This window comes from Gorilla gorilla, chromosome 2 (genome assembly GCF_029281585.2).
Source record: "Gorilla gorilla gorilla isolate KB3781 chromosome 2, NHGRI_mGorGor1-v2.1_pri, whole genome shotgun sequence".
Lineage (NCBI taxonomy): Eukaryota > Metazoa > Chordata > Mammalia > Primates > Hominidae > Gorilla > Gorilla gorilla.
In genome coordinates this window covers 185,510,478-185,537,624 of record NC_086017.1, presented here as the reverse complement: position 1 = coordinate 185,537,624, position 27,147 = coordinate 185,510,478, and the positions used below count along the sequence as shown (strand labels likewise).

The 27,147-nt window shown below is 38.4% G+C and overlaps 1 protein-coding gene and 1 long non-coding RNA gene across 17 annotated transcripts in view; one reads left to right on the top strand and one right to left on the bottom strand.

Annotated features, from left to right (window-relative positions):
* The window catches only part of NAALADL2 (N-acetylated alpha-linked acidic dipeptidase like 2), a 1,364,432-nt gene extending 1,363,534 nt beyond the window's left edge, over positions 1 to 898 (bottom strand). For 6 of the 16 annotated variants that reach the window (XM_063704378.1, XM_063704377.1, XM_063704385.1 and 3 more), the window contains exon 1: positions 734 to 875. The gene's annotated coding sequence lies outside the window, so the exon portion shown is untranslated. Of the gene's footprint in view, positions 1 to 733 lie in introns of all 16 variants that reach the window. The other 10 variants (XM_063704380.1, XM_063704381.1, XM_063704391.1 and 7 more) reach the window with 8 other exon arrangements.
* Positions 882 to 26,175, top strand: LOC129532254 (uncharacterized). The gene is made up of 4 exons (XR_008677911.2): positions 882 to 3,290; positions 4,037 to 4,205; positions 22,567 to 22,689; positions 24,529 to 26,175. It is a non-coding gene; the product is annotated as an uncharacterized lncRNA (long non-coding RNA).
* Positions 26,176 to 27,147: the final 972 nt, after the last annotated feature.

Genomic DNA, 27,147 nt, shown 5'->3' with positions numbered 1-27,147 from the left:
CCAAGAGACGCAATACAAAGGAAAAATGAAAAAAAAAAAAGCAAAGAATGTGGGGGAAAATAGGGAGGACGAGCTATGAAGCAATGCAACTGTAGGGCAAATGTGGTAGTAAGCCAGATGTTAGGGTAGAACCAGCAGCGCAGGCTCTGAACCCAGGCTGTTCTTCCCATGGCTTCTCATAAACTTCCTTAAGAGAGCCATCCTGCGCGTCCACTGGAGCGGCATTCCACGCGCGGGGGCGGAACTGTGCTGCGCGCCATTTCGAACGCGCGGGCCCGCGGCGCCGCTCTTTACCTGCGCCCCGCTAGCGCGCCGTGTCGGGCTGCCTGGCCGGCGTGCACTGCATACGTGTGTGAACGTGTCAGAAGCGGGGACTCGGAGCTGCTACGCTCCTCTCCTAAGACAAGCGGCTTCGGGAGGTGGGCGGGGGCCTTGGAGCGGGTTGGGAGCTCCTTTGGCCAGCGCGCCTCGCGGACTGCCGTAGCCAGGTGCCCCGCGCGCCACCCCGCGGAGTCGCTCAGAACCCGCCGCCGGCCGGGCGCCCCTCGGCCCCCGTACTTCACGCCGGGTCGGCGCCCTGGGCCCCGCGCAGGGGTGCGGCCCACAGCTCAGTCGCGCCAGCTTGGGTAGGAGGGAGGAGCAAGGAGACACGGACCGCTCGGCCGAGGCCGCGCCGCCTCAGAGCGCCGAGCTTGTTTTGGCAAAACTTTGAAAAGAGAAGGACTCCGATTACCTGAGCGGCGCGGGCGCGGGCGCGGGCTCGTCTGCGGTACGGCTGCCGGGCCGGGCCGGGTTTTCAGCAGCCGTAAAGCGGGAGAAGCGGGCGCGAGCCGCGGCGCGAACCCTCGCCCCCGAGCGGCGGCCCCGGCGCCTCCGCCGCGAGCGTCAGCCGCTTGGCAAGGAACGGGGTGGGCTGAGTCATAATAAAAGACGCGTTTGTCGAGCCAAGTGGGAAGAGGAGCCGCGGGCAGCAGTGTTCAATGGCACAAGCCTCAAAAATTGGGAAGGATTTTTTTTTTAATGGGCAAAACTGGAAACTTGCCCCCATGGTGCCCATCAAAAGATATGTTTCGTTTATAATTTGCATATATTTTATACATAGTCTTTGAATCTAATGAAACTTTTAAAAGAATTTTTAAAGCCCATTGCTTGCAGAGCCAAATTCCTGGTTATAGCTTCGTGACTTACGCAAGTTACTTCAATTCTGTGCTTTTGTTTTTCATCCATGAAACAGGATAATAAAGGTACCTCCCTCAAGAGAGACTGCGAGAGAGCTTGGCATCCTGCCTGCACTTAGCACTCGCTAAATGTTAATTGTTATTTTAAAATAGGAGGGAGGAGATAATAAAGAGGAACTTAGATAACAGTTTTGAAGGGAAGAAGATACGAATATAAATCAAGATTTTTCTTTTTTCAAGTGGAGTAAATTAGACAAATTACCAATGGAAGAGAAGAAAGTGGAGCCTGGAAGGAACAAATGGGGCTAAGAGAAGTAGCTGAAGCGAGGGAAGGAAGAAGGGGGAAGGAGGAAAGAAGAGAGGAAGAGGGGAGAATAAAAGCCTCCAAGGAACAAACGAGGCTGAAAGATATGGCTGAAGGTAGGGAAGGAAGAAAAAGGGAGGAAGAGAGGAAGAAATAAAACCAAGGAAGCAAGACTAAAACTAGGCTGCGTGGGAAGAGGGGAGGAAGGAAGGAGAGAGAAATTCAACTAGGCTCAGTGGCCAAAATGCTGAAGTGTGTCCTGCCGGGAGGGAGTGGAGGAATATGTTTACTCACTATTTAGAAATGCATGACAAACTCCATCCGCTGAGGGAGATTTTTACAATGTATAAACAGATAAACAACTGTCTAAAAATGAGCCCCAAATGAGGAGCCTTTGCTCCAGTGAATGAGATTTGGCAGTTCTGCAAAATGAGGAAATTTCTTTCTTGTGCGGCATCTTGAAAGGTTGAGTCATGAAACACACAGCAAATATTAGTGGGCTGGATTCCTGAAAGGCATGCCAGATGGACGCATTCTGGTTAGTTTTACTGTGTGATGTTCCCTTCTGTACTTCTGTCAATTTTAGAAGAAAAGAGTGTGAATAAAGATTTGAGAAGTGAACTTAAAAGCCAAACTAGTTACTTAATGTACGAGTATCCACCCACCAGGAGCTTACAGTTACAGATTCCAAAACAAGCAACCGTTTCTCCCACTTTCATTTTCCCTCCCCTTTGTTTCTACTTTCACCGTATTGCTTTTTATCCACTTTTATAATATGATTTTTTACAGTGGAACCGCCTACAGGAAAGGTGCTTTTAATTAATACGAAAGAATGGAAGGAATTTCAGCTAGGCCTCTCTAAGAGAGTAAAGCTTTGTGAAAGAAAGGTTTTTTAGCTGAAGTTTTAATGAGAATAAGAGTAGTTGGCAGATGTGAAATCAGAAGTTTTTTCAGACTAACAAGAAAATAATACGACTCGAGTGAAAGGGAATGGACTAGAAATCAGAAACAGTTCTATTCCTTAATTACCGTAAGAACCAAAGACTGGAGGAAAGTTTTTCCTATTCTATAAAGAAAAATGGGGGCCTCCCTCCACCAGCCAGACCTTCAAAAAAGAGGAAAAAATAAAAATTAAAAACCTCTATTAGATTCTTGTAATGATTTGCTTTTTCTTAGGAGGCCTTCTTCAGGGTAAAAGACGTGAAAGTGCTTCTTTCGGCACCTTCTGACGAAATACTTTTGTAGAAGCAAAATTTCTGAAGGGATAATTTTTGCTCAAGCAAAAAACTATTACTAAGATAAGAATCCCTTTTCCTTTGTTTCCATTTTGCTAAGCCTTCAGGCTGAGGCAAACAGGTTATCATTAAACCTTTATTAATGTGAAGCCAAAAAAAGATAAAATCTTAAATGCTGCGAAGCCCTTAACCTAAAAGGAGCAAGAAAACAAACCAAGGCCCAGAAAACAGAGAAAGAGATTAGGAAGCCTTTCTAAGGGGAACCTTTGAACTGTGGGCTGTAAAATGAATGTCTATGACTTGCCTTAAACAAATAGGCAATATAAACTAAAGCTGGGAACTAAGAAGATCTCCTCAGATCAGATAAAAAGCTTACCTTGTGTGAAACACTGCGGTCAAAGAAGAAAATTCCTTTCATCTTAAGTGGAGACAAAAACGCGTATCACTTGTTTTGTGTGTCCTCCATCACCTGAATCCCTTGGGTGCAATTTTTTGATGGACTTGGCATTCTTTAAACTGAACCTTGACTCAGGTTTTGATCATGTGGATTTATCCAGAGGTGGATTGTGAGTAGTAAGTGTTTGCTTTTAAATCACTTAAATCCATCACTCATTATGTTAATAATTTAAATAATTTAAGTTAATATTTTATTAAATAGTGATTGGCTTTTCCAGGTGTTTTATAGATAGAATATAAGCTATAAATAAATTATGTGAATTTGATGATATTACAAGTGAATTTATATATACAATTGAATTTAGCCTTAGTGTGCTAATTTGATTTTCATTTAACATTTCATAGACGATTATATTGGAAAAGATTGTTTGGATTTCAAAAGATATTTTTCTCTCTAATATAAAACCTCAGGGTAGTGAGGATTTCCTGCCGCATTGTTACATTACCTGTTGCTAAATCACTGCATAAAAAGAAGCAATAGTTAAACAGCCAAATAGCCTCAGCAAATTTATAGTTTTGGAAACTAATTTCAGGAATTCCCCTAAAGACTGTGTCAAAACTGAAGTGTGGTTGCCAAGCCAAATTTGAGCTTTAGCTGACAACAGTGTGTTGCAAGATTACTTAATAACCCAGCTTATTAAGAGGGGACGGTCTTAAAAGATGCAGACTCTTCAACCTAACTGCCAACCAATGAATGGATAGAGAAATGTGATACGTTTTATATATATATATATATAATATATACACAAACACACATATATATACATGTGTGTATATATGTATGTATACACACACAGACACACACACACACTCCATGGGATACTACTCAGCTGTAAAAAAGAGTCAAACATTGTCTTTTGCAGCAGCTTGAATGGAACTGGAGGCCATTATTCTAAGTGAAGTAACTCGGGAATTGAAAACCAGATATCCTATGTTCTCACTTATAAGTTGGACCTAAGCTATGGATAAGCAAAGGCATACCGAGTGATATAATGGATACTGGAGACTCAGAGAGGGGAGAGAAGAAGGAGGGTAAGCCATGAAAAATTATCTGTTGGGTACAATGTACACTCCTTGAGTGACAGGTGCACTAAAATCCTCAACTTCAGCACTATGCAATTCATCCATGTAATCAAAAACCACTTGTATCCATAAAACTACTGAAATTTTTAAAATGTTTAAAATTTAAAAACTAAAAAATAAAAATAGTAATAGGGAAGATAGGACTCACCAAAAACAAAAAACAAACAAAAGATGCAGAGTCTTGTTTTTTCCTGTCAACCATATATATGTGTTTATGAAAACTGAAGTACATATTTTAGAAGTGGTCTACTTGAAACTATTCAAATCCATAGCACTCTAACCTTTTTAGATATTTGAGGTAGGTTTAAGAGTGGTCACCCTATGTTTTTAGTTTTTGGAAACAACTAGACATTCTTAGGTAGTTAAAAATTATTTTTGCAAGTCCTTTTTTCCATTTTTTTGTGGTAAAATATGACAAAATTTATCATCAACAATTTTTAAGTATATAGTTCAGTGATATTAAATATTCGTAATTATTGTGCATACATCACCAGCATCTATCTTTAGAACTCTTTTCATCTGATAAAACTGAAACTCCGTACCCAGTAAACAATTAGCTCACCATGTACCACCCATATTGATTATCCATTCATCCTTCTATTAACAAAAGACCAATGAGATCTGTGGAAGCAAAAGGAGAAATTTATTTTCTAAAAGCAATCTGTAGATTGGGAAGATGTAGTCTCTGGTGTAGAATGAAAGTGTCCCTCAAGGAGAGATCAGAGAGTAGGAGATTATAAAGGCAAAAACTGCAGGATGAGGGTGGGGTGGAAATCAGGTGTGGGGTTTGGACTGGATAAAGTTTAAGCAAGACCTCACAAGTGTCTCTTTATTGGCTGGCCTCAGGTGATCTGTTTGTGGTCAGTTTGAGAATTTCCAGCTGCAGTCTATCTCGGTTGCAATAACAGGAACTGGTTTGGCTTGACTGCAAAAAGAAAGGCTCTGTGACATTTTTACAGTCTCTTTCTGAGAACACAGAGTACATGGCTATTCCTTCACCCAGCTATGGTCACCTTGCTCTATTTTAACATAGAGTGCCTCAGCCACAGGGAATTCATTTTATCTGTCAGCCAGTAGCATACTTTAACACTTTGATGGACACTTGGATTGCTTCTGTGTTTTAGCTATTATAAATAATGCAGCTGTGAGCATGGGTGTACAAATATCTTTTTGAGACTCTATTTTCACTTATTTTGGATCGATAACCAGGAATTGGAATTGCTAGATCATATGGCAATTCTGTTTTTATTTTTGTGGAACTACCGTAGTGTTTTCCACAGTGGCTGCACCATTTTACATTCCCACCAACAGTGCAAAGAGTTTAAACTATATATCCTCACCAACACTTTTTATTTTGTGTTTTTCTGATTGTAGCCATCCTAATGGGTGTGTAGGGATGGACAGATGTGATACTTTTCCTCATTCATCATAAAGGTTATGGCCAAGATTCCTGTAACAAAAGAAAAGTAACAAGACAAAAGCCTAACAAATTTGTTTAATTGAAGTTTTACATGACACAGGAGTCTTCAGAAATAAAGACCAAAGACCTAGGGAAAACTATTTTTAGGCTTAAGTTTGATGAAGAATGGGTAGCCATGTAGAATTGCGATTAGACAAAAAAGATACGATCTGTGATCTACAGACACGTAGAAATGTGATTGGACCAAAAAAAGTAGAGGATTGGGACTTTTAGTCACACACACCCCACTTTGGGAGAGGAGAGGGGCTGAAGGTTAATTTGATAACCAATGACCATTATGTAATCAACCATGTCTACCTAATAAAGCCTCCATAAAAACCCCAAAGGACAGGGTTTGGAGAGCTTCTGGATAGCTGAACACATAGAGTTTCCTGGAGGATGGTGAACCTAGGGGAGGGCATGGAAGTTCTGTGCTTTTTCCCACACACCTTACCCTCTGTATCTTTTCCATCTGGCCATACATCTGTATCCTCTGTAATATTTTAAAATAATAAATAGGTACACATAAATAAGTGTTTCCCTGAGTTCTGCAAGCCATTCTAGCAAATTACTTAAACCTGAGAGTTGTGGGAACGCTGATTAATAGCTAGTTGATCAGAAGCATAGATCATAACTTGTGGTTGCAACTGACTGGCATCTGAAGTGTGGAACACCCATGTGGAACTGAGCCCTCAGCCTGTGGGATCTGACACTATTACCAGTTAGATAGTTGCAAATTGAGTTGAATTATAGGACAGCCAGCTGGTGTCAGTTGCTGAATTGATTGTTTGCTTCATGTGTGGGGAGAAATTCCCACGTATCTTAGTGATTAGAGGTGAAGTATTCTCTGTAGTATTGAATGTATAAGAAAAGGCAAAATATCCTTTTTTTTCTCTGTATATCTTATACTGATTCAATTTTGTTAGTAGCTATAGGTCTACTCAGATTTTTGTATTTCTTTGTGATTTAGTTTCCATGGGTTTTGCGTTTCTAGGAATTTATTTATATCATTTAGGTTATCCAATTCGTTGGCATACAATTGTGTATAGTACTCTCATAATCTTTTTTTATTTCTGTAGAATCAATAATAATGTCCTCACTTTCATTTTTGATTTTAGTAATTTGAATCTTCGTTTTTTCTTTGTTCATCTTGCTAAAGTTTGTCAATTTTGTTGATCTTTTCAAAGAACCAACTTTTGGTTCCATTAATTTTCTCTATTTTTTATTTCTATTTTGTTGATCTATGCTCTAATCTTTATTATTTCCTTCCTTCTAGTAGTTTTGCATTTAGCTTATTCTTGTTTTTCAAGTTTGTTAAGCTATAAAGTTGTTGATTTGAGAACTTTCTTGGCTCTTGATCTAAGCGTTTATGACTGTGAATTTGATCCTTAGCACTGCTTTCACTAGTGCCATGAGTTTTGGTGCTGTGTTTCCATTTTCATTTATTTCTAAGTTTACCTCATTTTCCTGTGATTTCTTCTTTGATCCAGTGGTTGTGTAAGACTGTTTAATTTCCTCAAATTTGTGAATTTCTCCTGCTGTTACTGTTTTCTAACTACAACTAATTGGAGTTGGAGAATATACTCTTTATGCTGTTTGTCTTTTTAATTCTGTTGAGACCTAATTTGTGATCTAACATATGGTCTATGAAAATGTCTCATGTACTCTAGGGAAGAATGTGTATTCTGTTATTGGATAGACTGTAAGGTACATATCTAGTGGATCTAGTTGGTATATTGTGTTGTTTAAGTCTTCTGTTGTCTTATTCCATTGAATTGTACTGTCCATTATTGAGAATAGGATATTGAAATTTCCAACTGTTGTGGAATTGCCTATTTCTCCTTTCAATTCTGTCTGGTTTTGCCTCCAACATTTGATCGTCTTATATAAGTGTGTAAATATTAATCATTGTTATATCTTGTTGTATTAAACTTTTTACTAATATGGATTATCCTTTATCTTGTAAAACTTTTTGATGTAAAGTCTATTTTGTCTGATTTTAGTATAACCACCCCTGCTCTCTTTTGGTTACTATTAATATTTGCAGGAAACATATTTTTCCATCTTTTCACTTTCAATCTATTTCCATCTTTGAATCTAAAATGACTCTTTTGTAGATGCATATACAGTCGTATGCCATGTAATAATATTTTGGTCAACAGTGGACTAAAGATATGATGGTGGTCCCATACAATTACAATACTTTATTTTTACTATAACTTTGTTATGTTTGGATATGTTTAGATTTAAAAAATACCTATCATTGTGATATAATTGCCTATGGTATTCAGTACGGTAATATGCTGTACAGGTTTGCAGCCTAGAAGCCATAGGCTATACCTTATCACCTAGGTGTGTGTACACTAGACCATCTAGGTTTGTGTAAGTACACTCTGTAATGCTCACAATGATAAAATTGCCTAATGATACATTATTCAGGACATATCCTGGTTGTTAAGCAGAGCATGACTGTAGTTGGGTCCTGTTTTTTATTCATTCTGCTAATCTCCATCTTTTGATTGGAAAGTTTAATTCATTTATGTTTAATTACTGATAAGGAGGAACTTGTTTCTGTCATTTTGCTATTTGTTTTCTATATGCTTTATAGCTTTTCATATTTCATTTCCTGTAATACTGTCTTCATTTTGTTGAGTTGATTGTTTCTAGTGAAACATTTACATTCCTTTCTCATATTTTTATGTGTATATTCTATATCTACTTTCTTTGTGGTTACACTGGGGGAGTATAGTTAACATTCTAAAGTTATAATAATCTTATTTGAATTTACACCAGCTTAACTTCAATAAGATATTGAAGTTGTGGTCCTTTAGAGCTACTTTAGATCTAGGCCTACCTTTTTTTTGTTTTTGATATTATGAAATTACATCTTTATAAATAGTGTACCCCAAGTATTCATAAAACATAAGCAGATAAAATTGGAAAACTTATTTTGAAGTTGAGTAGTCTCCCTGTCATACTCTGAAAGTACTGAAGTTCACTGTTAAGAATTCTTTCTTAGTAATTAAACCATGGATTCTATCTACATCTGTTTTGACTATAAAGATACATAGTATTTGAAAATAGCAGATAAGCCCTCACACATAGACAAGATTCATTTTCATTTCTCTCTAATGATTTTAAAGTTCAGAAAAACAGAAATTTGTGCATAAATTATAGTGCATTTTATGCTAATATATTGTACAGTTTCTAAAAGTTACTATTTTTGCTGAAAACTGTATGATAACAACTATTAATATTTTAATTCTATAATAACTGAAAAAATTATTAAATTACCTTTGAATCACAGACTCAAATTATTGACTACATGAAGCTTCCACTACTTTCAGCACATTTTTGGGAAATAAATTTCCTCATGAAGAATGGGGAAAAAAATCCATAAATTAGAATCACCGTGCTTGCAGTGTTTTGAGTTTTTTGAAAAAAATGTTTTTGTAAAGAAAGTTATTTAGCTTAGAAAGTAGTACTTAGGAAGTATTGACAGTGTGTGTATGACTTCTTGAAAAATAATCAGCATGCAGACACTATTATTTTCACTAATATCTGTGTATTCCATACATTTCTCAGCCACCTTTGCAGTTATATTAGTCATGTGATTGAGTTCTGGCCAATGAGATGTGGACAAAAGTATGCCATGCTCTCTTTATTTGTGAATTAGATGTGGAAAAACTCCAGCATAGGATCCTATGTATTGTGTTTTTTACAGTCAAGTCAGGAAAAATAAATCATGCTTTTTATTCAAAGAAAGGAGATTTAATATCAGAACATTGATTACACAGGTGTGTAATCAGTGAAGATGAAGAAGCACAAAGTTACTTTTTAGTTCTGAGATAATAGCAGGAAACAGCTACTACCCTAGGGCTGGGTGTAATAGAGAGCTTATTCAATGGTATGCAAAACCCCCACTTCCTGATACTCATGTCCTCCCTTCATACATGACCCTCCCCTCAAGGATAGGCTGGACCTAATGAAGCTTCTAATGAACAGAACTAAGCAGACATAATGAGAGACCAGTTTAAATATTAGGATATAAAAATACTATGGATTCTGTCTTGGCATGTTCTCTTTCACTCTTTGTTGGATGACTCACCCTGGGGAAAGACAGCTGACATATTACGAAGCAGTCTAGCAGGGAGAGAGCTTATGTGACAAGGGGCTAAAGCCTGCCAACAACCATGTGAGAGAGCTTTGAAGCTGATTTCTCCTCTACCAGTCAAGCCTTCAGATGAGTCCACAGCCTCTGCCAACAATTCTAACACAACGCCATAAGAAATTTTGAACCAGGGGCATCTATCTAAGCTATGTCTACATTCCCGACCCTCAGAAACTGAAATAATAAACATTTGCTTTAAGACACTAAATTTTGGGTAATTTGTTATGCACCAATAATAACAAATACATCAGGGAAGCAAAAGGGAACAGGTGGGTTACGAAAACCTAGGAACTCAGAAAATAATTAATCATAAATTATTTGGTCAGTCCTCTGAGAAAGGGCTATATATTTTTGTCACCCTTAAAGGTGGTATGGATCCCCTTCCTATTATAGATATGAGGTAGAGGCTGCGGACATTCCACACACCAGATAAACTTGAGAAAAAGTTTATCACTCACACAGCAACTCCTAAGGCAATAAGAACAGGCTGTTATGCTCAGGGTTAGGGTCAAGCTCCAGCTGAGATCCAAGGGGTGTACGTAGATGTGGGGCATGGAGCTAGAAGAACACCCAGAGACAGCAGGTAAATGAGACATGGCTTTATTCAGCAGCTCTCTCATCAGCAGCTCTCTTACACTGTCCTCTCTGTCTTGGCTGCTTGAGCCAGCTGCTCCCATGCACAGCTGCACAGCCGGCTTTCCCTTGCCTTCAGGGTCAGCAGCTTAACTCTTTCTCTTTCTGGGCACAAGTGAGCTGAGCTGTATCCTGACTTCCCCTTGTTTGTCTGCAAGACAGACAGCTCTGGCGCTCTTTCTGGGCACAAGTGTACCCCATACAGTGTCAGCAGGGCAATTATACCTTTTACAGACAATAGTGGCTTAGAGCTAAGTGATGGCCTTCCCATGTTATGGCTACATGGCTGTGATAATAAGTGGAGTTACACATCTGCACTCTAAACTCACTGAGACACTCTGGATGTTTACCTCGGCCTATTCTTTACCAAAGCACTGTGATCCTTACACAGGCACAAGCAGGTTCATGCTGATTTAAGTCAGGCAGAAGGAGTGGGTTAAACCATAATGATGGCTAGGGAGTGGGAATGGGGAAAAGTTCCTATCCATAGGCTGGCTACTTGCAAGATTTGAATTTTCCACCAATGCCAAAGGAGGAGGCACACACAGGCTTTCTTATCGGCATGTTCAGATGTGGGGCCAAATGGGAAGGGGGAGGTGAGGCTAAAATAAGTTAAAAGTCAAACGTAAAAAAATGAAGTCAGACTCTATTACAGGGTGTCTCCTAGCTACTTTCTGTACTTCAGGAGTGCAGAGGAGAGACCCCGGGAGATGGTGCTCTGACCTCTTAACACAGAACACAATTGGCTGCAGCTGATCCCTCTGAGAGACTGTATGACCAGTTCTGAGAATAGTAAGACAATTAAGATGGAATCTAACTGCTTCTGCTCAAACCATGCTGACAGGAAAAAAGGAAGTCCTTCTTTTCTTTTCCACCTTCCAAAATCCCTTTAGTGACAAACACCTATTAGCAGAAATTAATAGATGTCTCAGAAATGTACACCTGTGCTCCAGGTATACACTAGCACTACAGAAAACACTATGGAAGCATAGATTTGAAGCAAAGTCAATGGGCAAAAAACCAGTACACTCCTTACCTCTGTTATCTCAGCATCTGTGCACATCTCCTTTCATTTTTTTTTTTTTTTTTTTTTTTTTTTTTTTTTTTGAGACAAGGTCTCTTTTTGTTGCCCAGGCTGGAGTGCAGTGGCGCAATCTCGGCTCACTGCAACCTCCGCCTCCCAGGTTCAAGCAATTCTCCTGCCTCAGCCACCCTAGTAGCTGAGATCACAGGTGCGCACCACCACACCAAGCTAATTTTTGTATTTTAGTAGAGATGGGGTTTCACCATATTGTCCAGGCTGATTTTGAACTCCTGACCTCAGGTGATCCACCTGTCTCAGCCTCACAAAGTGCTGGGATTACAGGCATGAGCCACCACACCAGACCCTCCTTTCTAATTTTTAAACTCTTTAGCAACAATCTCATGATTTTGCATTTATTCAGACAAAAATACTTTTACCCTCTACCCCAAAAGGGGAAATACAGATAAGAATGTTAACATCACCTTCTTGATCTATCAGTTAGCTTAGTCCCTCTACTGGTTCAGTCATAACTACCTCAGATACTCTATAACTGAGCAACAAAGTAAAAATGCTGATCATCACCACTAATCCTTATCTAAAGTAATTACGTAGAGAAGAGGGAAAATACTATGTGCAAAGTTGCTAGTCCTTGTTTCTGTAACTAATCAGAAGAATTTTTTTTCTTTTTGAGATGGAATCTCAGTCTGTTGCTCAGGCTGGAGTGCAGTGGTGCCATCTCAGCTCGTTATAGCCTCCGCCTCCCTGGTTTCAGTGATTCTCCTGCCTCAGCCCCCCAGGTAGTTGAGATTACAGGCACGTGTCACCACGCCGAGCTAATTTTTGTATTTTCAATAAAGATGAGGTTTCACCATGTTGGCCAGGCTGGTCTCGAACTGCTGATGTCAGGTGATCCGCCCGCCTCGGCCTCCCAAAGTGCTGGGATTACAGGCATGAGCCACTGTGCCCAGCCAAGAAATGTGATAATTGTAACTTCTCCCACTATCCACGACATGTTCCATTGACCTCGGCCAGTATCTCTGCTGGTCATAGTTATTAACCTGGTAGAGTAACATCAAATATTTATTTCTGAAGATCTAATGACTCAGTCATTTTGTCTTTATTGGACTTCTGTTGTTTTCCCTTAATTTTTACTGTTGAATACATCCATGCTAAAAGGTAACTCAGAGTCCACTTGTTATCCTCTCTGTGCCCATTATGTAGTAGGAGCCTAGTTTTTCTCTGAAAATCAGAGTCAATCACTTCAGCCAATAAAGTATCCCCTTCTTTGACAGTTAATTCATTAAAAGTTTATGAAAAACCCAACATAGCTATGTGGTAGTCTCGACATCCAATTTGATGGAACAGGGGTTGTGTCTCATGGTGAAATTATTCTTAGTTCCTTTGGGAACTGAGGTTACTAAGTTAGCAGGGTCCAAAGTTTCAGGGATGGAAACCAAACTTTTGTAAATGGATAATTAGATTTAACAGTAAGGGAAGCCACTTTTATTTCTGCCTCTTGACTCTCAGAGCCATGAATTTTGGCTTTGGGAGAAATAGCACCGTATGTGTTCAAAACATATATTGTATGCTATAGCAGATAATCTAAGTCAGTGACATAGGGGAAAAGACGTGTGACATGGGGGAAACACTCTTTTTGTCATAATACAGTGTTGAGTGGGACTTCAAGGTAATAAATTTTGGCATGTTGGAAGTCTATGAATGGTAGTGGTAGCCAAAGCATTGCTGACAAGTAAAGCAAATTCATATCCAGAACAACTGTGCATTTTTGTGAGTTCAAATCTCTGACCTCTCTATGGAGGAGAAACTAGATGAGAAGAGCGTGGGTCCTTGAGTTCTTCCTTAGAGGTGAGACACTAGAAGAGCCACTGAACCCAGAACATCTGTTTTGGACTTTGTGTATGAGAAATAAATGTTTATTACATTAAGCCACTGAGATTTTGGTGCTGTTTATAACATCTTTTAGCCTAGTCTGACTATTTCAAGCAGGAAATTTGAAATTTTCCTTCAATACAAAATTAAAGAATTCTGAAGATCTATGAAAGTGTTAAAGACTTAACAGTTTTTACATACAAAATCTTCATTTCTTTAATGTAATATTTAAAATACACATATTTTCATGTTAGATCTATGCATTGAATGTTGTTTTTTAAATTTATTTCCTTTTTAAAATAGAGATAAGGTCTCGCTGTGTTGCCCAGGCCGGTCTTGATCCTGGGCTCAAGCAATCCTCCCACCTCAGCCTCCCAAAGTGCTGGGATTACAGACAATAGCCACCATCGTGCCTGACCACATTTTGTATGTTCATTCAGAAATGAACTTCCATGTCTGAAATAATGAGGATAATTTAAAATTTGTATTACTACAATTACTGTTGGTATGATTGATGGATATATGTATTTTTAAATTTCAAGTAGTTCAAAGAATATCTCCCTCTCTGTCCAAAAGACATGTTTGATTTTTTAAAAATTAGAGAACTATTCATGAAATCAAAATCTTAATTACTCAAAAAATTAAAAGTGAAGTGTTTTTTTGCCTCCATTCCTCATTTTTTTCTTATGTGGGGTATAATTTTCTTCTTTCTCCCTTGTGTTTCTGATCTTCCTAAATGGTTTATTTACTAAAAGGATGAACTGTGTGATTGCCAATTTTCTTTTTCGTCATGTTACAAAGCTTTTAAAATATGATCACATCTTGAAAATCTATTTTTTACAAAAATTACTGATACAAGGCCAGACTATAAGGTGGAAACGAGACTTGAGAATTTCTCTCTCCCTGCCCTGTCAATATACCAAATGAACCGGGAAAAAATATTAAATGGTATGTGCGGCCCAAGCTCTGTTTATTGAATGGATGACTTAGCATGAATATCTGTGAGGATTTTTCATACTAAAGGGTATCTTAAATAACTACAGCAAAGCATTCCTAAATATGATTTAGAATCCACTTTGATATCGAAATACAATGATTGTCTAATGATTAAAAAGAAAGATGACTACTAGAATACAGAATGGTTTTAATGACTGTCTTAGTCTGCTTTGTATGGATGTAACAGAATACCAGAGACTAGGTAATTCATAAAGAAAATAAATTTATTTGTTACAGCTCTGGAATCTGGGAAGTCCAAAACTGAGGGGCCACATGTGGTCAGCTTCTGGTGAGGGCCTCATGCTGTATCATACCATGGTAGGAGGCATCACACAGCAGGAGGGACACGTGAGAGAGAGCCAAATTGGGTTTTATACAGACCCACTTCTGGAATAATACATTAATCTAGTAAACCATTAATCCGCTTATGGGACCAGAGTCCTCATGACCCAATCACTTTTTTAAAAAATTTATTTTATTTATTTATTTAATTTATTTTTGAGATGGAGTTTTGCTCTTGTTGCCCAGGCTGGAGTGCAATGGCATGATCTCAGCTCACTGCAACCTCCGCTTTCTGGGTTTGAGTGATTCTCCTGCCCCAGCCGCCCGAGTAGCTGGGATTACGCCACAACCGTCTAATTTTTTATATTTTTATTAGAGACAGGGTTTCACCATGTTGGCCAGGCTGGTCTCCATCTCCTGACCTCGAGTGATCCACCCACCTCGGCCTCCCAAAGTACTGGTATTACAGGCGTGAGCCACCGTGCCCAGCTTCCAATCACTTCTTAAAGGCACTACTTTAGGATGTAAAAGTACTTTTACATTGGGAATTAAGTTTCAACATGAGTTTCAGAGGGGACAAACATTCAAACCATAGAAATTATATATTAAGCCTTGTATAAACAAAGGCAAAATAATCTATCGCAAATATTACATAATTTTTTTCAACTTTCTTTATATAGTGTATATGTTTGAGGTTTCTTCAGTTCACCACTTTCATGATTTTCTACATTAAGTATAAAATTGTGTCTATTCATGTAACTTTCAGCTCGTCCATCCTGACATCCCAGTCTGTGTAATATACATCTGTTACATCTCTTTTTCTCTGCAATATGTCCTCGCCTTGGGGAAACGGTTTTCTCTACCCCATATGAATGTGATAGGACTATCTAGAAAAGGACCCTACTCTCTATCACCACAGAGGCAAATTTGTGATCTCAAAGCCCCAATACTATATATATATGTATCTTTTTTTTTTAGACAGTCTCACTCTGTCACCCAGGCTGGAGTGCAGTGGCGCAATCTCGGCTCACTGCCACCTCCACCTCCCAGGTTCTAGCCATTCTCCTGCGTCAGTCTCCTGAGTAGCTGGGATTACAGGCTCCTGCCATTATGCCCGGCTAATTTTTGTATTTTTAGTAGAGACGGGGTTTCAACATGTTGGCCAGGCTGGTCTCGAACTCCTGACCTCAAGTGATCCACCTGCCTCGGCCTCCCAAAATGCTGGGATTACAGGCTTGAGCCACCACACCCAGCCCCAATACCATATTTAGGGGAAAGAGAGTTGCAATTATTCATAACGCTGTACAGGCTCTAGGCCTAGAGCTGCTGACAGCCAGGTTCCTCACTTCATGTAGAGTCTCTTGAGGAAAGCAGAACCAAGACAGAAAATGTTCTGATGACACGGTATTAGCTGCCACCTGTGTCTACACGTTTAGACCTCTCAGATAAGTGAATCATATACATCCTGTTTTTCTTAAGTGGATTCCTGTCTTTTGCAACCAAAAGTTCTGAAATTAGAGCCCTCATGTACCACCTTTCACTGCTTATCTTGATGTCTTTTAAATTAATTTTATAATATTAAAAAATATGATGAAGGAATCACAAAAATAAATGGAGCAATTAGAGAAAGAAAAAAATCATGCATAACGTCTTTATACAAGCCTAAGATAAAAAGTATTTTCATTAATCCCCAAATAGGAAAGAGTGAGGTCAAGTTATTGTTCGGTATTACAAAGCAATGTTGGCTGTGCTTACCCATACTGGGTATCATAGCTTTTAGGCCCTTGCAGGGTACAGAGCACTGATTTCTAATCCAGTACCACATGACTTGTTCTAGAGTTTCTTCCCTGCCTGTCTTCTGTCACCTCCCACTCCAATACTCCAATCTGCTCTGGGTATGGCATTCCCAGACTGTTTTCTGTAAGCCTCCCTCCCTTATTGATTATGGTGTTTCCCCTCAACCGTTGCCCTCCAGGTGAGACAGGCGGGATGGATAGGGCTGGATTGGGTAAGAGTTGCCCTTTGTCATGGAGAAAATTCTGGGAGGGCTTCACAATGAATACTCTTTCTTTCTCCCTGGCAATTCCATGACGGGTCTTTCTCAGAGACCACCTGTAAAAATCTGGTGCTTTTCCTGAGGAAAAATCCAAGTATGTAAGGGGCTGTCTTACGACTATGACTCTTGAAAGCCCTACATTGTTATACCAGCATGCACTAAGCCTCCAGCAATTCACTAAAAATGTTATCTAAATGTTTTTACTCCTGCTTTGGAGTTCAGTGGTTTCTGCTTCAGAGAAACAGATCTTGGTGGCTTTACGTCTCTGGATGTACCTGACTCTAAAGTTTACAAGGTGGTGGTTTGCCTTGTGCCCTCCTCCATTCTCTGATGTGTCTAACTCCCTAAGTCACATTTAAAAAAATTTTTTTCCCAAAAATTATAGCATTAAAAATATAATTACAAAAGTAATTCATTTGCATTAAAGATATTTAGAGTATACAGAAACAAAAAGAAAACTAAAAATCAACCGTAATTTCAACATGTGGATACGATGACATATATTTTGACATCTATCCTTCCCTGAGTTTTTCAAAAATATTGAAAGCATTAATTCACTTATGTATCATTAAAAGATGCTTCTAATTTTCCACTGGCCGATGTAAATGCAGAAAAATCTCCTTAGAGCAGATGGTATTATCTCTACACGGACCCATTTGTTTGTGCACATTGGTCACAATGGCAAAGTCTGGGAGTATCATCCTGGAATCTTGAGTACGGTGCCCTTCTGAAGCCTGTGCTGGAAACTGGATAACTGAGGGCAACCAGAGAGGGCAGGGATGCTTCAGTTTAGGCAATACAAAGTTTATACAGCAAGTTTAACTGGCAGCAGTGGGAACAATGGCAAGCCTAATGTAAGCCCTCTTAGGGGACTGGTCACAGTTTCCGTTTCTTTCTCTGCCTAAGGTTTTGGACAGTACATAAAGAGATGAGCCTTCAGAAGGAGATCTTGGACTTCCTGATAATATGAACATTGGAATTTCCAGCAACTAAATAAAAAGAATAGCTCTGTTATCAATTGTTCTTCTAAGATTAAATGGGTCATATTTATAGTCAGATGCATTTTTACAAAGTTTACTCCTGTTTTTATTTGTTAACATTTCTAAAGACTTTGGAAAATGTAAAGCCAAGCCTGCATTAATACAAGCTTCTCTTACTGATATGGTTTGGCTGTGTCCTTATCCAAATCTCATCTTGAATTGTAATCCTCATAATTCCCATGTGTCGAGGGAGGGACATGGTAGGAGGGGATTGGATCGTGGAAGGTGATTCCTCCCATGCTGTTCTCATGATAGTGAAGGAGTTCTCCCAAAATCTGATGGTTTGATAAATGGCAGTTTTCCTTGGGCTTTTCTCTCTTTCCTGCCACCTTGTGAAGAAGGTCCTTGCTTCTCCTTTGCCTTCTACCATAATTGTAAATTTCCTGAGGCCTCTCCAGCCATGCATAACTGTGAGTCAATTAAACTTCTTTCCTTTATAAATTACCCAGTCTTAGGTAGTATTTTTATAGAAGTGTGAAAATGGACTAATCCACTTACTTTGGGAAATTCTTGCAAAAGTTTAAAAATTGTAAGTAGTAGAGAAGACCTCAAGTCCTAGAGTTTCAGAGTTAGTTTTCCTAGAATGAAGTGATCACAGGAAGCAGCAAGAAGGGAATGAAGAAATAAGAGGACAAAGCAGAGGATGCCAAGACAAGTGTGTTGATGAGAAGATTCCTTCATTGGGCAACTGGTGCTCAGTTCTACTGTGACTATAGGGGGGTTACTCCCTGGTCCTCCTAACCTACCCTGTGAATAGGTTAAGAACACTCCTGTGAGAAAGGCAAAAGTTGCAAGAACTTGCAGTAAAAAGTCATCAAAATGAAACCAAAAGGTAAGTGCTTGCAGAGGGGATGTAATTGAGGCACCAAGAGCACCTGCTATACCTAGGATGTTGTTTTCCAGCCCCAGTTCTGCTAGAAGGCTCCGAGTGGGAGGTTCTTGAACCTGGATTATTTATCAAAAGGTGCTTTTTAAAATTTCCATTGGGCTGTTTCTTTGTTTACAGTTGCCGTCGTTGGTAGAGCTGATGGCTAGCTAACTCTATGCCTGGATTGCACTTGCTCAGAGGCAAGATTCTTTTCAAACGTGTGGACAGAGAGCATCATTTCCCAAGATAATTTCCTTAATAAGGGTAACTTCAATCTGGAAATGGAGGTCTTTAGTTTAAATCATTCCTGGTCAGCAGTGTCCTTCCTCCCTCCTCAGCCCCAAACATCTCTGTGTCTGTTGTGGAAGTCTAGAATTACCTCAAGCTGTTGTATGATCTCTCTTAGGACCCAATATTGTAACTGGGTGTCATTACCCCAGCAAATCCCCCATTCAGAGAGCCTATTTTCTGGCTTTATCTTGGACACAAAAGTTCAGACATTTTAATTTAACTAATTATCTAGTATTTCATATAGTGATAAGTTATGTAACAAAATAAAGCAGGATAAAGGGAACTGAGAGTCTTCTTGGGAACTAATTTAGAGACCTGACATACTTTTGTGTGGCCAATGTCAACCTTTCCCTCATGGGTCCACGAGGATCTGAATGCCAGTCTCTTAACAGGATCCAGAGATTTCTGGTCCTCACTCCTGGGCTCTGTTCCAGAAATGTCTACCAACAAGGTGAAATGAAATGGGAAAAGGGGAAAGGAAATAAATCAGACTGGTGTTTCTCCACCAGGGCCTTGTATTATTTAGGCTGCAAGGTATGCTACTATAACAAAGGGACCAAGAAACTTCAACAAGAATGAGTTTATCCTTATCCATGTAATAATTTAGAGATAAGTAGGCAAACTTGTCCTTGTAGTCATCTCTGCCATACTCAACTTATAGCTGTGACCTTCCTGTGCAACTCTGGAAAGATCCTCCAATGATTCTCATCTACCCATCAATGGAAAGAATGGCCTATTCCCAATCATTTTTAGCTGTTCAAGTCTCAGAGTGGTACACAGTACTTTTTGTTTTTTTACATCCCTTTGAGCAAAGCTTTGTGATGTGGTTACCCTTAACTGTAAGATATCTGGAGATTATAAACTTTAGCTGGGAAGATATGTGACTACTTTCTACTCTATTATATGGAAAGAAGAGAATGGATAGTAACAGACAACTAGCAATCAGCTACAAATCTCAACAGAGCCAGAGGCTTTACCAGCACTCACTTGCCTGTTAATATCAGTTGCTTCAGACTTGAAGTGTAAGAATTGGAGGGAAAGAAAATGGCAGTTAGGTCATTATGTTTCTTACATTTTCTGGTTATCTCTATTGTAGGTATTTTATGAAATAATAAAAAGCATCCTAAAGATTTTTAGAAGTAGGAATACTTATATTGTAACAGTTTTAAATTACTGATATTAGTGGTATCAGTATTGTGTTAGATTAAATTGTCATCCACAGATATGCACTTCCTTATCCCTGAAGGAGGGGTATATATCCATGCCAACTGCTAGGTGAGCTGCAGTGCTTCCCCATGTGAACAATATACATACCTATACTATTCATGCTATGCTTGATCATGCAGGTGATATGTGCCACATCCAAGCAGGAGTTTTGAGAACCATGTAATAACAGCGTGTCCCAAATAGGGGCTCAGCCCCACATCCTACTCACAGTGACCCTCAGTTGATATGAAATGCAAGTAACTCGTAAACATTTGTTTGTGTAAGCCACTAAAACTGTGGAATTATCCTTTACCTCAAATCCAGTCTGACTAATATGATCATTATTATTGTATATGAATCTGGAACTTAAGAATAATGTATGAGAATGAGTGATATTGACTAGGGAGGGGATGTAGTAGGATGAGAAAACAGGAGCATCAACAATCACCAACATTTAAGGAGTGCAGAGAGGAACTAGATGCTGCAAAGGACACTGAGAAAGAGCAGACTGAGATGTAGGAGAAGGATCAGAATAAAAACCAGAGTATTTTTCATGGAAGCTGACTAGTAAGGCTTTCATCAGAAAAACATAAGCATAAACACCTCTAATTATTTTAATCAGAAAGATTTGTTACAACTTATTAGAAATTTGGACAATTGCTGTTAATAATCGCAGCTGACTACATGTTTGCAGAAGCCATTACTGGTGCCCATCGATTCCAGAAAAATAATTGATTTTTGCTTCCTCTCTTTCAAATCTCGAGCAAGTTCTCATTGTTAGAATGTAAATTACTGCAAAATTCTGGTGGGAAAGGAATTTGAAAATTTTAATTCCTGGTGTTTCTAGCTCCAACAATAATTAGAAGAGAATAGAAAGAAGTGAGGATGAATGTTTACTGAAAAAAAAAAAAATCTAGCACAAAAGCCAATAGAGGAAAGGATTTTGGAAAAAGAAGAAAAGTGCCAATGAAGCCAAATAACTTAAAGAGGTAAAATACTATATGAACTAGAAGTAGCCATTAGAATTATGAACTAGACGGATTATTGGAAATCATTTCCAAAATAATTATATTGAAAAGTTATATACGAAAATCTTCTTTGAATAACTTTAAATGGATATGAGAAATGAAAAAACATCAACCTCTCTTTCAAGATAGGAATAGAAATAAGGATAAGGAGAGAAAGAAAAGGGGTGGCAAAATAAAGAAAAGAGATGATGCAGGATCAAGAAAAAATAATTTTAAAGTGATCGAGACTCACTCATGTTTCAGGTAGAGAGGAAGTAGTAAATAGAGAAGGAAGGGCTGAAGGTACCAACAAGAATACAGTTAATGTAGCAAGTCCCAGAAGAAAATGCATGTGTATAGGAATCAGATTACAAGTAGTAGGCTAACCTCTAAGAGAAGGTGGGATGCCAGCATCCTCTAAGACTTAATTAAGGGAAAGAGATGAAGATAGGCATAATTATAGATATTCTTGTAGCTAAGAAAACGAAATAGAATGTAAGGAATTTATGCACAAATGATGTTTCTTTTTCTCATAAAAAGGAGGGCAGAGTTATCTGCTTATCAAATGAACAAAAATAAAAATTAATAGTTCTCAGTGCTGGTGAAGGTATTTTAAACTAGAATCTTACACATTGTTGTTGAGAATATAAGTCATCTATTTTTCTGGTAGTAATATGGCAATCTGGATTGAGAAATTTATGTAAACACTTATGTATAACTGGGCCTATATGTCAATTTTGCCCTGCGCCTGCATTGAAGACAGTTGCAGCATAGTCTTGCTAAGCCAAAACCCCAACAAATTTAAGTACAAACGCATTGGTAAAAAATGCACTGGTGAGAATTACATTACAGTCACAATACAAAACTTTCTAGAAAGTTTTTGGCTTGGGGAAGGCAAGAAAAACTCTCAAACTAATCTTTTGATGCCCCTTAGAATTGTTATAGACCTTATAAATATACAAATATAAAGAAATGGAAAGTTTGAGTGAAGTCACATAGTGCTTCTTTCTACCTTCTCATATCATCCTTGAGTACTCAATAGACCCAGGTTCAAAAGATGGTACATAATCACCAGATGTCCAAAGCAACTTCTCTCTAGGTTAAGAGGCAGATTTTCTAGACAGCTATGAATGCTAGAACTTGATGGACTGCATACCTAGGACATGCAGAGAGTGGCCTAAGAACTTCTTTCGGATCACCAGACTAGTCTACAGCTCTACTTATAGGACAAATATATGTGTGGGACAGATTTTTTTAAAAGCAGCAATAATAACATTGTATGCTTGTTGCACATCAGGAACTATTCCAACTACTTTACATGTGTTAACTCACTTATTTCTAAAAATAACCCTTTTGAGATATTTATATTGTCGTCTGCATTTTACAGATGGTGCAACTGATCTGCAGAGAAGCTAATTAACTTGCCCAAAGTTATGCAGCTAAGGAATGGCTTTAGAAAGCAAAAGAAAAATTTTTTATTAAGAAATGAAAAGAAAAAAGACGCAGTATGGTGAGGCCCTATGTACAATTTATTCTACATAAGAAGGTGGTGGTGATCAAATGCAGTATGCATTCATTGAATAAACAACAGTATATGTTGTTGGTCTTTCCTCAGTGCTATGTTAACTCTGCTGTTCTTTGTCATTATGGTCTAAAAGAACCTTGATCATGTGGACATATTACAAAATAATGTATTTGTACACTAGATTTATGACATCTTATTAATGGAAACTGATGAGCAAGAGATGGAAAATACTCTGGGTACCTTGTTAAAATATATGTTTCAAGAGGTGGGAGATAAACTCTATAAAGTTTCAAGGACATGATACTTCACTGAAGTTTTTAGTGATCTTGTCATCCAGGGCATCTCTTCCAAAGTAAACAACAATTTATCGCACTACTCACCAATACGGAATAAGTACAAATCTTAGTAAGTTCATTTGGATTTTAGAAGTAGCATATTTTGCACCTGAAATGCTGCCCAAAACCTTCTGTTGGATGGTTTGGGAGTCTGCTAGTTTTGAGTGCAAACTCAGAGTAAGTAAGGGCTCTGACTGTGGGCTCTGACATGTTCTGACTGTGGTATACGTAGATCTACTTGGACCATATAACCCATCATATCCGAAGGTACTAGAGAAAGATGCTCTCTCGAGCCTCTAGCAAAAGTGAAAAGCAGAGTCAAAGTGTACACTCTTACATTCCAGAGCAAGGGCATGCCACCTGTACTGGCTACCAGTTGATTTATTTTTAGCTTCAAATTTTTGTATTTGCCTGCTCTGTATTAATGGAGCTAAGTCCTTTAAATATTTAAATATTTTCCTTTGGGGACCAGGAGTGGTAGCTCATGCCCGTAATCCCAGCACTTTGGGAGGCTGAGGCTGGCGGATCATCTGAAGTCCAGAGTTCGAGAGCAGCCTGGCCAACATGGCAAAATCCCGTCTCTACTAAAAATATAAAAAAGTAGCTGGACATGGCAGTGGATGCCTGTAATCCCAGCTACTTGGCAGGGTGAAGCGGGAGAATCACTTGAACCCGGGCAGCAGAGGTTGCTGTGAGCCAAGATTGCACCACTGTGCTTCAGCCTGGGTGACAGAGCAAAACTCCGTCCCCATTGCCCAGCCCCCTACAAAAAATATGTGTGTGTGTGTGTGTGTACACACACATACATACATATATTTTCCTTTTGAAAGTTGGCACTGATTTCTTAGCTGAGGGCATTGGAGAGACATTGCAAGGACAAAATGGTTTTGCTTCCTGTTTCCCAATGCATGGTTGGTTTCTGAACGCTCCTGCAGCGCACAAAACTTCCCCTGTACTGCTGCAGCATACAAAGCTTCTCTAGCACCAAGCTCTTGCAACACTTGTAATTTCTCCAGTGCTGGACTCCTTCAGTGCACATTGGCCATCATCACCCAACGGTCAGCAGCTACCCCCAGAACCTCTCATAGTGGGAGTTTGTGGTAAATTGCCTTCATTAAGACACCTTCCTATTCTATGCCTTGAGTAATGAAGTTATTTGTCTTTGACTCTAGCATCTCATGTTTTCTGCCAGCATCTACAAATCTGTTGCAGACTAACTGGTTAGTTGTCAAGGAGGACAAATATCAGACCCTTCTCAGTTCCTGACATGAGGTCTAGATCTCATCTCTGGGTGGAGGGTGAGACTCCTCTGGGTGTTTAATCTCAGCCCTAGGAATAATGAGTGTTCCTTTATTTGCTCCTCCTATATTCTGTTAAATTTTCTTACTTCTTACTATCTAGTCTCTTTATATTCTAATCCCTTATTGTTGCTAATTTTTTATATTAAACTTTTCATGTTTAAATTACTGTATTGCTTTTCTTTTGATAGGACTCAGACTGATAAACCATTTGCATGAGAGAACTATACACCATTTGAAAAAGAGCTTTTTTGCAAGGTGTGGTGGCTAACTCCTGTAACCCTGGCAACTCGAAAGGCTGAGGCAGGAGGATCACTTGGGGCCAGGAGGTGGAGACCAGCCTGGTCAATACAGCAAGATCCTGTCTCTAAAATAAAGAAACAAATAAAAGAAAAAGAAAAACAGCTTTTGGTATGCTACTGGACTCACATAGAAACCAATCTTCTGAACCTAGAACATCAAATGACCACATAATAAAATTATCTATCTTGAACTGAGTTAGACCATTAGTTAACAAGTCATAACATTAGGCAACCTCAGCAGTGATCTGTTGTAAAATGGAAGTGTTATATTTAAAGTTTTGGGCTCAATTAAGTCCAGAGAGCTTAAGTAAGCTTTAAGAAAGATGGCTTGGACCTCCATGTCACCTGAAAATGTTGCATTAACAACACTTCCTCAGCCTCATGGGAGGAATTCTCCATTACCAGCTGATAGAGAAAGACAATTTGAGTTTGATCCATGGATAGACTGGCTTGATACATGGTTACCGGTGGAAAATGAACTGCTATTTTACTATACCACTTACTTGGGAATGTCCCTGACAGACAGTTGTGAGGAAAATCCCTTAGGCAGAGTATCTGTCAGTTCATTTGGTCATTCATTTGTATAATAAGAAAAGTCGTCCAAACTAAGGGTATACGTGAACTCTTAGGCAATAGTTAATGGTTTAGCTCTCTGGTGAGAAGTCAGAAAGGAATAAGATTGGAAGATTGGGATCAAGTAGGACTAGAAAAGAAGCATGTATTTAGACCTATGGGAGTGGGCACGTGGTGTGAGCATGTTTGTATTGCATGCTAACTCTCCCCACCCCCTTTTATGCCATTTCTCATTATATCTACCAAATCATTTGTACTGCAGAATCTTTTATATTTTTCACTGGACTGATTATATGAATGTAGTATTAATTAACAAGTTTCTCCACACCCATGTTTTTGCAATAATTTGGCAGTAGATCCAGATTTGATTAGGTTCATCTTTGCTTTTTTTCTTTTTTTGGCAATAACAGACCATAGAGAGGTGATATAATCTGAACTTCCTATTGCATCAGGAAGAACATAATGTATTCTCTTATTTTTATTTAGGTTAAGATGGATCAAGTGTTGTCATCTATCCATTAAAAATTTTTCCCATCAATCTTTCATCTAATAGTTTTAGCATTTATTATTTAATTCAAGGTGCAAAGTGGTGATGTTTCAATTCTAATATTACTCCTGAATTTACTAGTTGTTATTCTTTTCTAAAGAGGAAATTTCATACATTTTTTGAGTATTCTGAAATACAGTCTTAATAGGAAAGACAGAATAAATGTTATCTTTTCTTCTTTTATTATTATAATAATGAGTTCTTGTCTTATTAATCATCAAAGCCAATATATGAATTTCCTTTTGAATATCATTATGAAGTTAAGAAGTTTCTTTATGAATATTATTATGATGTTAACATATATCTATATCTGTATATCTATATCAAGATATATATTTTGATCTATTGCTGTCATCTTTTATTACAGTATTTGTTTCACGTTTGGCAAATGATGTTAGGAAATAAATTTTTTTTAGAAAAAAATACATTGAAAATCTTAAGTTTTGGTGTATTTCATAATTTATTTGATTTCATATCTGTATCTCTTTTCTGTTTCTTTGAAAATCCTTATTTTATAATGACATAAGTATATTATTCATTTGCTTTATCCTACCATAAGCATGTGTGTACATAAGGTATATAATAATGTACATGAAAATTTCGAAATAAGTTTGCATTTATAAATTAGAAATCTTAAGCCATCACCAACTAAAAGGATCCCTTTTTGGCCAAGAGGACCCCAGAAAAACCTTAAAAACAGAATTCCTGTCTAAGACAGGAAGGGAGGTCAGATGTGCATAATTATACCCATTCCCTTTTGGAATTTAGGCAAAACCACCAACCAGCATTAATGTTAAAACAGAGATCATAAGACTAACAAAATGGACTTTTTGTGACAATAAGATACCCAATTATAAACAGGACCTGAGGCCATGCCAGACAAGGGTTAAGTCACACACGCTTACAGGTCACTCTGACCCAGTCTATTGGTTAACAGACTTTCTTATCATAAAAATTCCTTTCTGCTAACTCCAAATTTTTAGACAAAGCTTTACTTCTTTACCCAATTCCATATTGAAGAATTTCTGAATCTATCTATAACCTATAAGGCCCAGCTTCAAAATATCCCACTTTTTCAGACCAAACTAATGTATACCTTCCATGTGTTGATTTATGTCTTTGTCTACAATTCCTGTTTACCTGAAATGTATAAAACCAAACCGACCACCTAAGGCACATTTTCTCAGGACCTCTTGAAACACAGTTTCAAGAGGCCATGGTCACTCATACTGTCTTAGAATACGCCTCTCTAAAATATTTTACAGAAGTTGATTTTTCCATTAACAATAATAATACCAACATACCAAATACTGAAATTATGACACCAACATTACTACTAGCGTAATACCACTGAATAAAATTTCAGTGTTTTTTCAGTTAGTTTTTCT